At 38.5% G+C, this 16489-nt stretch overlaps 1 protein-coding gene and 1 long non-coding RNA gene across 9 annotated transcripts in view; both read right to left on the bottom strand.

Moving 5' to 3' along the window:
* BCAS3 (BCAS3 microtubule associated cell migration factor) overlaps nt 1-16489 on the bottom strand; it is a 591271-nt gene that overhangs the window by 150905 nt on the left and 423877 nt on the right. The window lies entirely within an intron of this gene.
* On the bottom strand, nt 10463-15046 carry LOC144285286 (uncharacterized). The gene is made up of 2 exons (XR_013353606.1): nt 14953-15046; nt 10463-11562 (listed from the first exon to the last, which is right to left on the bottom strand). It is a non-coding gene; the product is annotated as an uncharacterized LOC144285286 (long non-coding RNA).

Genomic DNA, 16489 nt, shown 5'->3' with positions numbered 1-16489 from the left:
AAAAAAACATTAAAAAAAAAACTTTAAAAAATATTTTATTTTTTTTAAGTAATCTCTATGCCCAACCTGGGGCTTGAACTCACAACCCAGAGATTGAGAGCTGCATGCCCCACCAACTGAGCCTGCCAGGTGTCCCTGTTTTTTCACTTTAAACTTCATTTTGGGTAAAGGCAATTCTGGAAGAAAAAAGCTTCAAAACCTTGAATACAAGAGTTAAGGTAAATCTGATAAAACAGTAACATAAGTCCCAAGAGTGGCATCTGTTGTAAATAAACACGTATCAATACCACCTTAATCCACTCATGTGTCTCAGGCCACTCAATTTTTGGACATCATGAAATATTATGAAATCTTCCTCCTAGCTTAATCATAGGAAATGGGAATAGAAAATTCATGTCATTTTGCCTCATCTGAAACCAGGCTATCCCTTCAAAGGAAGGGAAATAGCTATCAAGAGAGATTAGTAGGGAATTAAATATTTAGCAACACATTCTGAAATATGAGGTCAACTACTGGGAGAAACCAACCTAAATATATATTTTAATAAATGAGAAGAATGAACTTACATATGATAGTCTGAAAAATAAAGAGATCCAACTATGACAGGAGGTTTTCAAATTTGGTTACACATTAGAATCATTGGAGAAATCTGAAAAATACCGATGCCTATACTCCAATCTCAACTACTCTGAGTATGGCCTGGGTGTAGGGATTTTTTTAAAGGTCTTCAAGGAATTTCTAATGTGCAGCCAAGGCTGAGACCCATAGCACCAGTAGTTGGTGTTCATATCTAATGGAGCCTGGATACCATGAAGTGAGGAGTTGGCAAATTAAGGAGTGAATGTGAAAGAGATGGAAATTGGGAGAAGTTAATGTTAAGCTAACACATTTCTTTTAATTTTAACATTTTTAATTCGAGCTCAAATAACTTTTAAAATATGTCGAAATATATCCCTTTGTATTTGAGAGTCAGCACCAAAATAGTCATTGCTTCCCACTCTATGCAGGGGGAGCATTTCATGCAAGTATTTGGAGACTGAAATATTAATATTGTCTGCATTTCTCAACTGATGTATCAATAAAATTACTACAGATCTACAGGAAAGGTCAGAAATCATCTAGTTCAGATGCTTCACAAAATATACTTCACAAACTGAAGACACTTGTCCCCTTATCCCCTACTCTCAAGAAGCTCTGAATTGAAAAAAAAAAAAAATTAGATCAAGTCAAGGAACAGATTAAGAAAAACTCCAATAATAGAAAATATATGACATGAATCCTGGTAAGTTAAATGTCTTGCTTATCTTCTCCAGCTATCAAAAGAGATCTAAATCAGTTCCTTAAATTTTATCTACTGAGTGAAAGAGACATGCAGGTTTTTTTTTTTCCTTAGAGGGCAAGCCTGTGTATTAAATACACACAAGTGGTAAATTTTCTGAGATGAAACCAACAAAAATTTGTTAATGCTAGATACTGCTTAGCATCCACAGAATGCATTCACAGCCAGAGTATATCCTTTTTGAATAGTTAGCTTTCAGTATTTTCCAGAAAAGCCAATGAATACCTCCATCAAAAGAGTCCTATATCTGGAATGAGCTTTAAAACCAGCCATCCTGTGTGGTTTAGTTAGGGTCTCTTGCCCACAGTGACATCAAGCAATCTCTCATAGTCCTCATTCTTTTGCCTTTCCCTCTAGGAGGCATTTGGCTGCCAGAATTCCTTACTCATCCCTTTGTACTACATTACTATAACCTTCCTATGTTGTTCTGTGACAGTAATAAAAAGGCAAAAGGTAGAGTTTAATATTTCATTCAATTCTTTCCTGCCTGCTTCCTTTATAATCACATGCTACGAGCTGCCATAGTTTGGTATTCCTTCTCCCCCAAAATAACATCCAAAAAATTCAAAATTTGTGAGTTCTAATCCAGTTGTTGCTCCAAATGTCTGTTCATTCATCCTCCATTTTTCTTCTACCACCTTCAAAAGCAATTGGGATTTAAAAAAAGAAAAGAAAAGAAAAGAAAACATTCAAATATAAGACAGCTAAAGGTCTGGAAGAGAGATGAGTCATAATGTAGAGGGGTGGCAACGAGATCATTTTTTTTTTGACATGAGGTGGTTACTGTACTACTGTTGCTTCAAATTTCCTGTCAACTAAACAAATAATAAAGTTTTCTTCCTGCCTTACTTTTCTCATATGGGAAATTTATGGATAACAATTAAACACGTAAAGGAAATTAACACCTATTTATGCAATGAACAGTATGTTTTAAGGAACCCAGAAAAAGCATGACGTGGGTTCTGCATCAAAGAAGTTAACTATCTGGTTGGGATTCAATTCTAAAACATAAACACATTTGCACACAATATAATAAAACAGGTATTAACTAAATATGGGATGAACTCTCAGGAAAGGGTTTTATTTTATTTTATTTTTTTAATTTTTTTTTATTTATTTATGATAGTCACACAGAGAGAAAGAGAGAGAGGCAGAGACACAGGCAGAGGGAGAAGCAGGCTCCATGCACCGGGAGCCCGATGTGGGATTCGATCCCGGGTCTCCAGGATCGTGCCCTGGGCCAAAGGCAGGCGCCAAACCGCTGCGCCACCCAGGGATCCCAGGAAAGGGTTTTAGAAGGAAGGATCAGAAGTATTTAGATATATAGGCAAAATTTCCCAAGGAAGCTCATGAAAACAATGCTAACCAAATGCTATTGGCTAAAAATGGGACATCCACAAAGGTCACTTCATTTTCTAGTGTAATTTCAAAGAATTGCTGAGGAATGGAAGTTGGAAACTAGGACTAATGAGTTTCATAATTGTCTAGGTTACAATTAAGGCTGGTGTAATCTCACTGCCTAAAACCAGGTAAAAGTGAAGGCATCTTTGCTCACTCCACTGAGCTGAATATACATACACACTTATATTTTATATACTTGTATCAATTATGTTTATTCATACATAATTTTAGTATACTATTATATATAATTTTTATATATTCAAGTGCCTATATAAAAATAAAGTATATGGACTGGAAAAATTAATATTGTTGAAATATCCATACTACTCAAAGCCATCTACAGACTCAATGCAATCCCAACCAAAATACCAATGGCATTTTTCACAGAACTAGAACAAATAATCCTAAAATTTGTATGGAACCATGAAAGACCCTGAATAGCCAAAGCAATCTTGGAAAAGAAGAACAAACCTGGAGGTATCACACTCCTTGATTTCAAGCTATACTATAAAGTTACAGTAATCAAAACAGTATGATACCAGCACAACAAGACTCATATGAATCAATGGAACAGAACAGAGAAGAAATAAACCTACATATATATGATAAAGTAATCTACAACAAAGAAGGCAAGAATATACAATGGAGAAAAGACAGTCTCTTTAGTAAATGGTACTGGGAAAACTGGACAGCTATATGCAAAAGAATGACACTGAACTACTATTTTGCAGCATATAAAAGAATTAACTCAAAATTGATTACATGCACTGAATTATATGCACCCCTATGTTCACTGCAGCACTATTTACAATAGCCAAGATATGGAAGCAATCTAAGTGTCTACCAATGGATGAATGGATAAGAAAGATATGGTATACATATACAATGGAATATTACTCAGCCATAAAAAGAATGTCTTGCCATTTGCGGCAACATGAAGGAACCTTGGGGGGTATTATGCCAAGTGAAATAAATGTGACAAGAGAAAGACAATACTGTGTGATTTTACTTATATGTGGAATCTAAAAAACAATATAAAACCAGTCTCACAGATATAGAGGATAGATTGATGGTTGCCAGAGGAGAGGAGGGCTGGGGGGGTTGGCAAAATGGGTGAAGAGGACCAAGAGGTACAATCTCCCAGTTATAAAATAAATCAATCATTGGGATGTAATGCATAGCATGGAAAATACATACAATAATGTATAGCAATACATGGTAACTAGACTTACAGTGACCACCTTGTAATGTATATAAGCATTGAATCACTATGTTGTACATCTAAAACTAATATAATATTGTATGTCGATTACACTTCAATAAAAAAGTAAAAATAAAAATAAATTAAAAGTATATGTACGTGTATATATACTTTATTCTATGCCTGTCTTTGCTAATATAGCAGGCTTTAGATAGCTCTTTAAAGGTATGGACGCATTCTTTGCTGTAGACAAAGAATTTAGGGATTTATTACATTTATTATCTTATTTTTAAAATATTTGTGCTTCAAAAGATGACATTCTTACAACAGAACAGATCTTTTCACAGGTATGCTTTTGTAGGCAGGATATGGATAGTCTTGAAGGAACAACAAGCTGAGGATATAAATCTGTCAAGTCTAGAATATTCCTATTGAGTCTTACAAATGACAGAAAACAATAGTGTACCAGTTCTTTCTAACATTAGCTGCTTTGTTCCTCCTCATAGCCTTATAGAAAAGGTTATTTGCAACTCTTCACATCCTTACAAAATATTCAGATTCTTCAATGAAATGAGGTTCCCACATTGTGGATACACCCACACAGCGAACTGCAACAGTGAATGAAACAGATTATAGTCAGATCTTTGACAATATTAACTTTATGCTAAGGCTCTGCTCTGGTGGGCAGCTTTCCCTCCAAATCTATGCCTGAAAAATTTTACCCAGTAAACATGTCCTAGGCCTTTAGAGGAGCTGCTGAGCAGTGATTTGAGTCCCAACGTTTCATGTGTGGGAACAGCCTGGTGTGTAAGGACAAGGATGGTTCCCCAGCTGAAATGTCAGAGGCATTCTTGATGGAGAAATGACCTGGATGCGAAGAAAAGATCCTGAGTCTAATGATGCATAATTCCTACTACACCAATGCACATCTGCAAAACCAGCCTCAGGAGAGCCTGCCTACCTTCTGCGGCCACCTCCACTGCTCTGGATAGTGCTCTTTTCAGCCAATAGCTCTTCTGTGGAGCAACACTCACTTCAAATCAGCTTTCAAACAGCTATTCATCCAAGGGAGGCCAACTCAAAAGGGCTCAATTGGGCAGCTAAGAAATTTGCAGCTAGAGACGTGATGAAAGAGGTCAGGAGGGACCCAGTGCAGGCGGGGTGGGGGTGGGGGTGGCTCTCAAAGAGGCAGGGAAGTGTCTGGATGTTTAAATCCTTGCCTGAGAAGTCTTCTAGGGCACAAGTACAGTCAGTATGGAGGCACAACTACTTGGTGGCCACTGGACTGTCACATAAACTGACCAGGCAATGATTACTGATTATGGAGGAGGGAAAGTGAAGAGGAGCCAGCTCCAGCATTTTTTTGGTAAAGAACTTTAATGTCATTCTGTTTCTTCTGAAGAAATGAGAACACTTCAGTCACCCCACCCCCACCCAAAGGCCTTCTCTCTCTTTTCCTCCACCCAGGGCCCGACCCTGGCTCCCAGAAGGCTGCAGGGCAGCAGAGACTCTCTCTCACTTCCATCACCTCTGTGGCCCTGGGTCAGGCTTGGCTGAGATGAACTGGAAAGGAAAACCCTTTCCGTTCTGCTGAATGCATTTTACACATTCCTTCATTTCCCCGCTGATAACCTACACCTACCTGCAAAGAAGAAAATGCCTAGGAAAAGTGGATTCCCGGTTTCTTTTGTGGCAGGCCGGCTGCAGAATGGAATGGTGTGTGAGTGACTGAAAAAGTCCCTTCTCTTTAACTTCTCATTCAGGTGTGTTACAGCTCAGAATTAGGGGAACACTTTATGATCTGATTTAATACCTGCCTCTGAAATGGCTTCTGCCAAGCAGCTCACAATTACTACCACCATGAGGAGGATTCCCTGCTTAGCACCTGGTTACAGAGTGATTTCAGCAACAGATCCTAGATTAGAATTTAGTGAATTGAAGCTTTTGTTGATATTATTATATTATTCCTGGGTCACAAGGTATGAATTGGAAGAAATTCACAACCACAACTTCTTAATGCTGGACCTGTCTTTTAAGACTCTACTTCAATATTCACTCCTGTAGGAGTCTGGATATTGTTTAATGAGCTGTAAAGGTCAATTTCTAACTGGTTCCAAATGGAGCCTTCAGAGTTAAAAAGCCACTCTTTCACAAAAACTACAAATTTTCTTATTATACAATGAGATCAAATCCACTGGGTTACTGCATCTTCCAGGGTATAAATCACCACCCTGCCTGACGGGATGACATTAACTTCCGCAGCAATGATGTTATAATCACGTATCAGGTCAGTAGGTGCCAATATTCCCCCACCATCAACTTGATCAATCTGAACCTTCCTCATATTCTATACTTTTGCAAAATATAACACTTCCTCTCCATCTGATGGAATCAATTCCCAAACTTGGTGAATTTCATGTGTAATTAAAGCACTCTCCAGACCTTCCTGCATGGGCTGAAGACTGGACCACATTCAACTGGGTTTCTGTTCAGCCTCTTTAAGCAGTGGCAGCAGCCCTCCTACAAAATGGTCTAGGGAAGCCACCTAAAAGGGTGGGTGATGTTCATAAATGGACAGGAAACAGAAAAGACGAATATTGGGCGGATGACAGATCCCTTAACTGGCCTTCAAGATACGAGCTGTTCTATTAAACATAGGGCCATTATGCTGGCCGGCCATCCACTTTAAACCCCAGAGTGATTAAAATGCTGGCAGGAAATGAAAGCTCTCTATTGAAGGTCCTTCCCTGAGGTCCTAATTTCAAACCAAATTTTACAGCACCGCACAGGAACAAAGGAAGCCCAGTCTTCCAAGTCTTCTTTTTGTCACTTTGGACAAAGACACCCCCTCATACTCTTCAAAGAACAATGGCCTCTGTAGAGCCACAGCCACGCCAAGAATGGGCACAAACCATACAGAAACACATTTTAAAAATACATTTTACACTGCCCTTGACATTTCAGATAAATAGAAACCACTGCACTGAAATTCCAAGTATTTCATCCTTTCCCTCCTCCCTTTGCCTCTATAATGAGAATTTTCCTATTCTCCTAATCTACTTGATCTTTGACATTTTGGCCTCTGTGAATGGAGGACACAGAAGAGTAGCCAAATAAATTAATTATTCAGATAATTGCATTTTATTAAAGTAATCACTGTAACAGAGACAATCACATGAATTTCACCAACAGAAGACAGCAAGGATGCCTACAAATCTTTTTTAATTGAAACATCTCTGGAGTCATTCCTGTTCCATGGTCCACTATGAGCAAGCCAGGGAAAATACATTATCAGAACAGAATTTCTTTTTTACTTTACTAGCTGTTGTTTCGGGGTGGCCTTTTTTTTCCCTCTCTCTCTCTCTCTTCTTCAGCAAAAACAGCTTTTATGTTTTTACTGAACCACTTCAGATTCACTCTTCCACACAGTGGATGTTTACTTGGATTTGGCAGGCTGAGAACAGCTGGTTGTTCCCTAAACGAATGGAACATGAGACCATATGTTTCAACATTTAAGCAATTTTGAACCAGAGGTATAATTCTGAGTGTCCTTTGTTGAAATTGTACATTAAATACCCAAAGGATCTGAGCTATATAAGAGATACATCTTCTCCTACCACCTCCCACCCCCCCACCCCCAAGCACTTCTCCCTTAGCAAAAAAACCCACTCCATAACACTCATGTCGTAGATTTGTCCCAAGTTTGCAGAGAGCAGTGGTGAACTGACAACGGCTCTGCTTCAGGGGCAGCTGTATTTTAAACAGGAAAAGACAGCTAAGCAGACTTTTTCCTTCTAATTCTGCTTGGGAACAAAATGTGTCTGAGGCCCTCTCTGGGGAGTGTCAACAGCATGGATACCTGTTTCCCCATAGAAGCTCGAACCTAACAGATTTATAAAAGAAGAGCCTCTGATGTTACCAGTTAGGATGACCGTGTGCCTTGTTTCTCTCCGTTTTTAGAACATCCTCAAGTGAAGCTGGGCTAATGAGATTCAAGCTGAACTCAAGCTGAAGATAAGAAATGTCTCAAACAAAAACTTCTCATGAAACTTACTATCTCAGCTCTGTAATGAAACTATCGCCATTTCCTCTCTTTGGTGCTTCCATATTAATGATTAATCGTGTTAAAAAACAAAACTATGGATTTAAAGTCAGGCTGAGTCACAGCATTAACAGGGCATTAGCAGAGCATTAAGAAGAAAATTATCTTGTTCCTAGAAAAAGAAGAGAGCTCACCTTTTGGAAAAAAAATAAGAAATACAGTGAAAAGTCAAATATACATAAAGTAGACAATCCGGTCACTGAAATGCCAAGCACAAAGAAGTGGGAAAGGAAGCCACCAGCCTCTGGAAAGTCTGGGAGTCCATGAAACCTCCCAGTTTTGAATTTAGACTTGAGGTGGTAAGCTGAAGTCAATAAATGCTTTTATAGATCCTTTTCTACAATGTTAAATAAGAGTTATTTATTCACATCTAAGATGTAAGAGGTAAAACTATAGGTGCAAACAGGTTATTTCTACCCTAGGCTCACATAGGCATTTCTCTGAATTTGTTTTTGAGTTTCTAAGTCTAGTCTACAAGTTCTTGACCTGTGGCTGGATATTCTTTTTGAGGAGGATATTAAAAATAGCCCTATTAATCATCATGACTACATATATTTTAAAGATAACTTAAAGAGGTTTTTTATTGAGGTTCCTATGTAAATAAGATTAATAATACTAGTAATACTTTTCTTTTTCTGAGTCTACTTAAGTGCAAGGATCTTACAGAGAATTTTACAAAGTCAATGTTTTCAACCATGTTACTAATAAAATTTCAGCAAAACCAGAAACATTACTCTGCCCTGCCACTAAAGAAGATGAGAATACATTAGTTGGTATTAATTTAAAATCTTATAGCTCCAAGAAAGCTTTGGAAAAATAGATACTCAGCTACCTGAATTTTCTCGAGCTGCGGGAGAGACAGATTTTCTCCATTTCTGGGCTCTGCAGCAATACAGGAACTACTTGGGGTAGGAGTTGGTGGAGAGTGCAGTTGTATCCATACTTTTAAGATCCTATTCAATGCACAAGAAAATATGTACAAAGCTGCAGATTTGCTTGTAAAAGCAAATTTTTTTTTAATTTTTATTTATTTATGATAGTCACAGAGAGAGAGAGAGGCAGAGACACAGGCAGAGGGAGAAGCAGGCTCCATGCACCGGGAGCCCGACGTGGGAATCGATCCAGGGTCTCCCGGATCGGGCCCTGGGCCAAAGGCAGGTGTCAAACCTCTGCGCCACCCAGGGATCCCTAAAAGCAAATTTTTTGAGACAACTGTGATAGCGAAGCAGTCCAATAAATTGTGATACCTCCATAAAACAGAATTCGATTGAAAAGGGCTCGTGATCAGAAGGCCAGGCTAAGGAACCAGATTACCTTGGTTAAATCTGAATCTAGCCTTGGTTTTTTTCTGTCTTTGTCACTTTGGATGTAGTTGTAACCTTTCTTTAACTCAATTTCTTCATCTATTGATGTCTATATCCTAAAGTTATAGTGAAGACTAAATGAAATAATACACACCTGAAATACTATCCATTATTTTTTTTAATTTTTATTTATTTATGATAGTCACAGAGAGGGAGAGAGAGAGAGAGAGAGGGGCAGAGACACAGGCAGAGGGAGAAGCAGGCTCCATGCACCGGGAGCCCGACGTGGGATTCGATCCTGGGTCTCCAGGATCGCTCCCTGGGCCAAAGGCAGGTGCTAAACCACTGTGCCACCCAGGGATCCCAATACTATCCATTATTATTACTATGTAGCTAGGAAAAAGAATGAGGTAGATATGTATGTATAACACACACTAACAAGGAGACAATGTCTATCGTTCAAATTGGTGAGAGAAAAACAAGGCTGGAGAGCAGGAGATGCAGTATGAGAGCAGGGAAGGAAAATCTGAACTCCTGTTCTTATATGCATGTGACAGAAGATTAAAGAACACCTCTGCCACTTTTGGCACCCTGCAAAAGTTTATGTGCAGAAAACTTGGAAAAGGTGGTAAAAACAAATATTAATAACATATCTTAAAATGAAGAGACCCTTGAAAAACATAAGCTTTGGAAGCTTACATGTCAATTGTTCCCCTAATACGTCTGTCCTTTCAAAACAAAGTTTTTTTGAATCTATATAGAGTTCTTCAAGTTAAAAAAAGAACTAGATTAAAAAAAAAACAACAACCCAAGAACTAGATAGAATCAAAGTAAAAAGTAGTACATCCATCAGGGAGAAACCTCCTCACAATTTTCTAATATATAAAAAAAGTAGTTTCAGGTAATATAGTCATTCACAGTGCCACAAAAGAACTAGAATAACTTACAGACACGTGGGTGTGTAAAAGTCTTGATGAAATACAGCCTTACTTATTGTCACACATCAATTTATTCTCAGCACTTAAGAATCATCTGCACAGCTCTGACTCAGAATATGGGGGACACTGGGGACACGATGAATGATGAATGCCCCAGAGTGCCCTGAGCATGTCAGCTATTCTGACATGTAGTCTCACTCCAGTGTATGTCAAGGTGTGCAACATCACAAAAGTGAATATGTCAATTTTATGCTAAAAATCAAAGGCACAACAGATTTAAGGTCCTATTTCAAAGGTGATGATTGGATTGTGTGAAGTCGGGCTTTTGTCAAGATTATCACTTACTGTATACATCTGTAGTTGTGCAGCATTCACTCATTCATTCATTCATTCATTCATTCAACAGTTACTAAATATCTATAACTATAGTGCTTCAAACAGAAGAGCCTAGACAAACTTTTACTGGCTAAAACCTATGCTCCCCAGATAAATGAAAAACTTACAGAAGTAAAAGAGAAGTATAATTCAGGAATATGATCATTTCAGTTGACTCTTTAGGTGGGAAAGAGATACTGTTTTTCCTTTAAAAGCACAGATTCTACTGGTCTGATGGGTACAGAAAGTGTAAAGTGCTTTGGGGCAAAAGTTATCTTTCTGAGCATCAAAGCTGTCTTTCTGATTGTGTCAGCCTTAAACTCTGCTCCTAAAACAGTTCAAACCCTTAAAATACAAAGACTGTTCATCTACAAAGTACTTAGGTAAAACCAGGTACGTGCCAAAGGTCCTACAAAGCTTAGGGAACTTTAAATTACCATTTTAGGACTAACCAGACTGGGAAAAGCATGCTGGACAAGGGTCTACAGAACATACAAGAAGCATATTCTCTGATGAGTAGCCCTTTCTCCTGCCCCCTTCACTCTAGACCAACGGCAGGGTTAGAAGGCATTACAGCATGTGGTAGCAATCACAAAGACCAATTTGTTCTGAGCATGTCAAGGTCAATGACATTATGGCTGAGGAGACGGTCTTGGGCACTGGAAGTCTGCAGTAGTTCCTGAATGTCACACAGGATCACCTATGGTGTTTGTTTGCCATTTCCTTCATATGACTTCTCTTAACAGCTATCTTTCCTGGAGACTTAGAAATATGCAGAAATGCAAATACCTTATTCTGGTGGTCTTCTGTTGGTCAACAAATAAATGTTATTGAAGTTGACAACGTGGGAGGCCCACAAGTAAGTCCAGATGGATTTGTTGAAATAAAACAATTTTTCCTTCCTAAAATACATTTTATCAAAAAAAAACAAAAACAAAACATTTTATCAGGAAACTGGTCTCTGGCTGTATCCAGCTTAGGATATAATTTTTTTTTCTTTCAGTTTCAACCTTTTTTTGACAGGTAGAAAAGAAGAAAAATAATATTTCTTGCACTTCCCAGACAGGTAAGTTCCAAAGAGAGTCACTTTTTAATAAAAGAATCTTATAACCCTGCCTCTACTTCAATAGGGGGCTAGGAAAATGAACGGGTAGGGTAAATCCATTGTGTATTTGTCAGACTTGCTACTTAATTTCCTCCTGGTGTGAACCAGAAGTTTGCTTTTGATTTCTCATAGAATTTGACTTCTTAATCTTTATCCTATCATTCTTTAATGTTTCTTCACATTATTCATGATATTTATTAAGTTCTAAGGCATTTTCCCCCCTACGTATCCAATGTAAAGACTGAACAATACAATGGGAGTTAGATTTAAAAAAAAAATTCTGGTACTATGTTTTCGAAGGTAATTATATTCTAGATATATTTAATATAAGGACTATAAACTCTGTTTTAAAGAAAGTTACAATGATGAAGCAACAAGAAATTTTGTTATTTTTAACATGGGTATTTTAGTTTAGAAAGATTCCACTCAATGTTTCCCAAATTCAATGTTTCACATAATGGTCAGTCTTAATATGAATGTGGGAAAAAAAGGCAAATCCAAACATGGAATATTATTTTCAAAAAATAGTGAACTAAATGTAAAGGTCCAGTAAAATGTGATATCTAGATTTTTCTGAACTCGTTCACATGACCTTCATTCTATTTATAGAAATGCAGCAATTCCCATTTGAATATAGAGCAATACCTTGTAGGAGAATTTGGTTGAGCACAAATAAACTTGGGGAAAGTGTTGACTTAAAAATAAAACACTGGAAGAGGAGGGAAGGTTTTTTCCCCCCCTCTGTGAAAATTTCCGGAAAAGTTGTAAACAAAGGCAGGTTTGGCTCAGACACTGAGTGACTCTGGTGAGCTGAGGAGGATGAAGAGTATATCAAACCTCCCAGAGTGAGGAAATGTTTGTAAAACAGTTAGTAAATCACAGGCAGCCAGGGTCACCAGGCTGAACAACCCGAAGGACATGCTGCCAAAACCCCAGCTGTGAAAGAAGGGGGCCGGGCACTGCTCACAGCTTGAACCCCGTTTTGAATGATCTCTTGGTTCTATTCTCTGCCCTTTCCCCTCCATCACTTTAGAGCTCTGATGGCTACGCGTTTAATTAGCTCTGGGCCACAGGGCAGTGCTGACTATCACTCCACTGATTGACAAGGTGAGGACGCCAGGATACCGAAAATGTGCTCTGCGGAGTGATACTGATTGAGCCCTTGGTCCTAGGGACAAAGCTGGAAGTTCCAGCTGCGAAGAAAGAATCACACTCAACCTGGGGGAAAAAAAAAGTTGACAAAGATAAACAGCAGGCAAAATATGTAGCTGGAAGTTTCCATGAATTTTGAACTATCTTTTCAAGCCCTTTTGATCACTGTTCTCCCTAACTATTCTATGATACATCTGTTAATTATTCTTTTCCTGATTTTACACAGATGACAATGTGGAAACTGTTAAGTTCTTCAGAAACTGTCTCTTCTGTGCCCCTGTTGTCTCCAGGAGCCAGGAAGACAAAAATAAAATAAAAATGGGAATGAAGAACTGCTAAGGGAGAGAGAAGGGACGATGCACTCTGGAACCTGCACAGAAGGTTCTTCCTGACTGGATTTACATTTAGTTTTTTTCATTAATCTTTACTCCCTAAAAAGAATTTTTTAAAAACCTCAGATTCTTTCTCTGCACCAAACTCAATCTCAAACACAGAGAATGTTATTATGCACTTAAGCTATGGTATGAATGAAGGATAATTATTAATGACTTAAAATTTTTCTTAAAAATGAGAAGTATGGTGAGAAAAAGTTTATTTTTCAAATACGGAATGGAAAAAAGGTGGAACAGACAAAAGCATATGCCTGCTGATTATAACCAACAGAGGCAAAAGGTTGGCATGGTTAAGGTGCTTACACTGGAAAGAAATAAAGAGGGGTGCCTGGGTGGCTCAGCCAGTTAAGCATTGACCTTTGGCTCAAGTCATAATTCCAGGGTCATGGGATTGAGCCCTGCATTGGGCTCCCTGCTCAGCTGACAGCCTGCTTCTCCTTCTCCCTCTGCTATTCCCCCTGCTTGTGTTCTCTCTGTCAAATAAATACATAAAATCTTAAAAAAAAAAAAAAAAAAGGAACGTAGGTAGGTTTCGAAATTATACAAAAAACTCTTCCCTTTTAGACTGAGGAGGTATAAAAAAATTTTTTTTGAGAGGTGGCATTAGCCAACTTCTCCAGATAATCTAATATGAGCCCTGATCCACCAAAAAGGATGAAGACCAGCTTAGTCTCAATGCTGATAGTAGAACTATAAACCTGTTTAGAGAAAATTCAGCAGGACAGATACATAAGAGTCAGCTTCACTGCTGAAGAGCTACTGACATAATATAAGTTATTCACACTGTTTATTTCTACTTTTATCCCTTTTAGATACTTGGACCATGTAAGAGCAACAGGGCATGTGCTATTGAGTTGTTTTTCTGGGCTGGCACTGAGTCAGACACACTCTTAGCTCATCTCTCACACTTTTGTCATAATGGCAGGCCGATCATGGCGCCATATAACTAACTCTCAGTTTTGCTTTATAAAAAATTCACTTGGCTCGTCCAAACATCAAACAAAATTTTGGGCCCAATGCATTCTGACTCTAACTAATGGAATAATTAGCCCAGACAGCCTAGAGCAGAAAATCAAAAAGGAAAGTAAACTCTGTTGAGAGCTCTAGTTAATGCTTTGAGTAATACTTCAAGGCATCTGAGAAAAGCATGGGCTTTAGAGCCAGATCTGGGATCAAATCCTGACTTCGATCTCATAAACTGTGTTACACTGGGTAAGCTATCCATCATCAGTTTCCTCATCTGTAAAATGGAATAAAAAATCACTACCTACTAGGACTGCTGGTAGAATGAAATGTGATACTTCTGAAAATACCTGGAATGGTGTCTGATACATAAAAAATACTCAAAAACATTAGCTTCCTTTTCCCAACTCTCCCCTCATTTCATGGGAGAATAAGCTTTCTTTAAAAGTCCACGTCTTCTTCAGACAAAACATGGAATGTACTCCATGAAGGGAGCCACACTGTTCTCTCATCATTAACCACAACCTGGGCAAAGTCTCCGGGACCTCGAGTCTTGCACCACATCTGTTATAGTCTAAGTCAAAGGACTCCGTTAAGCCTCACAGAAGAGAGTGTCCCCCCAATAATAAATGGGCTTGACTCAAACTTTGGATATTTAGCTATTTAAACATGTTGCTCACAGCTCATGTTCTCAGCTTGAGGAATTCCTCTTGGATCCTTTCTCCAGTGGCAATGGAAGGTTTCCACATTACATTCTCTGCCCTCTTATTTAGCTGGCAAGTCAGATAAAACAAAAATAAATTCAGAACAAATACACACACATATGCATACTTCAGTGCTATTGTGAGTCAGACAAGTATGTGATTAATACAGGATGGAAGTATGGTAGGTTATTGGCTCCTCCCTCTGATTTTGGTACTAGTAGGTATTTGCAAATGTCAGTCTGGATCTGAGAAGAAATATAGCTGTCACGTTTGATTTTAGGTTTAGGTTAAACTTTATCCTAATTTTTTAAAAGCAAGATATCATAACTTTAATGGGACTAAAAGACAACTGAATAACGACTTATAATTTTTTACCATCTGTCCCTCTTTGCTCTGTCTGGTGGATGAGGAAACAGCACTTCCTGAGTAAGGGTCAAGGATAAATACCTGTCCTACTAAAATTGACTCAGAGCATCTACCTTGGCTTTAAAATCCTATGTGATGGGTTTCTGTGGTTTTGTTTTCTTCCCTAATAAGGATAGTCATGGACCATGGCAGGGGTGGATAGAAGTATCCCATAAAAACAGAGCCTGTTTCAATTCTATTTGAAATTTCAGCACTTGAGTATTAGCTCAGAGAAGTTTCTTCACAGGGAGCACAATAAATTCAGTCTACCTACACCTGGCCCTATGGTGTCAAAGAAACAAAACCCAAATATGGCTGGAACAGAAGCAAGATAAAACTAAAAATATACTAACATAATGAGGGCCAGTCAGCCAAACTGAAACTATCATACCACCACCCTAGTTGAGAATCAAAAGAAATTTGCTCTGCTTCTAAAGCCCCTCCAAGAGGAATGGTTGGTTTGCAAAGATCAGGATGCAAAAGGCTAACCTTCAACACTAGCTGTGTCATTTATCTTCTATCTGGCCTCGGACAAATTGAGGAGCTTTTCGGAACCTCAGGTTCCTTTACTGTGAAATGAAGATAATCTCTCACTAAGTTGATAAGGATATAAAATGATCAAGATGACAATGCTTTATAAACAGTAGGAGCCCATAGGGGTGTAGAATGCTGGCCAGGAGGGCAAGAATGATAAGCAAACCAATTAAGTTTATTTTTTTTTAAAGATTTTATTTATTTATTCATGAGAATACACAAAGAGGAGAGAGAGAGGGGGGCAGAGACACAGAAGCAGGCCCCATGGAGGAAGCCTGACGTGGGACTCGATCCTTGGTCTCCCTGGGCTAAAGGCGGCGCTAAACCACTGAGCCACCCGGGGTGCCCACCAATTAAGTTTATTAATTGAATTCTCACTCATTCAAACCATCCTGACTCCCTCTGGTACCTCAAGCAAGCTGTGGTGGTCTAAAACATTTTATCTCTAAGTCAACAGTAAATTCTAAGGTTTTTTGTTTTTCATTTTTGACAGGGAGTCTACGAAACATAGGGCTTCTATTTCAAACTGGCTTAGATGGGATGCTGCAGCGAGTTTTGTTAAACTTTCCCCAAG

The sequence above is a fragment of the Canis aureus genome, chromosome 16, assembly GCF_053574225.1.
Source record: "Canis aureus isolate CA01 chromosome 16, VMU_Caureus_v.1.0, whole genome shotgun sequence".
NCBI lineage: Eukaryota > Metazoa > Chordata > Mammalia > Carnivora > Canidae > Canis > Canis aureus.
This window is presented reverse-complemented; position numbering and strand designations above follow the sequence as displayed.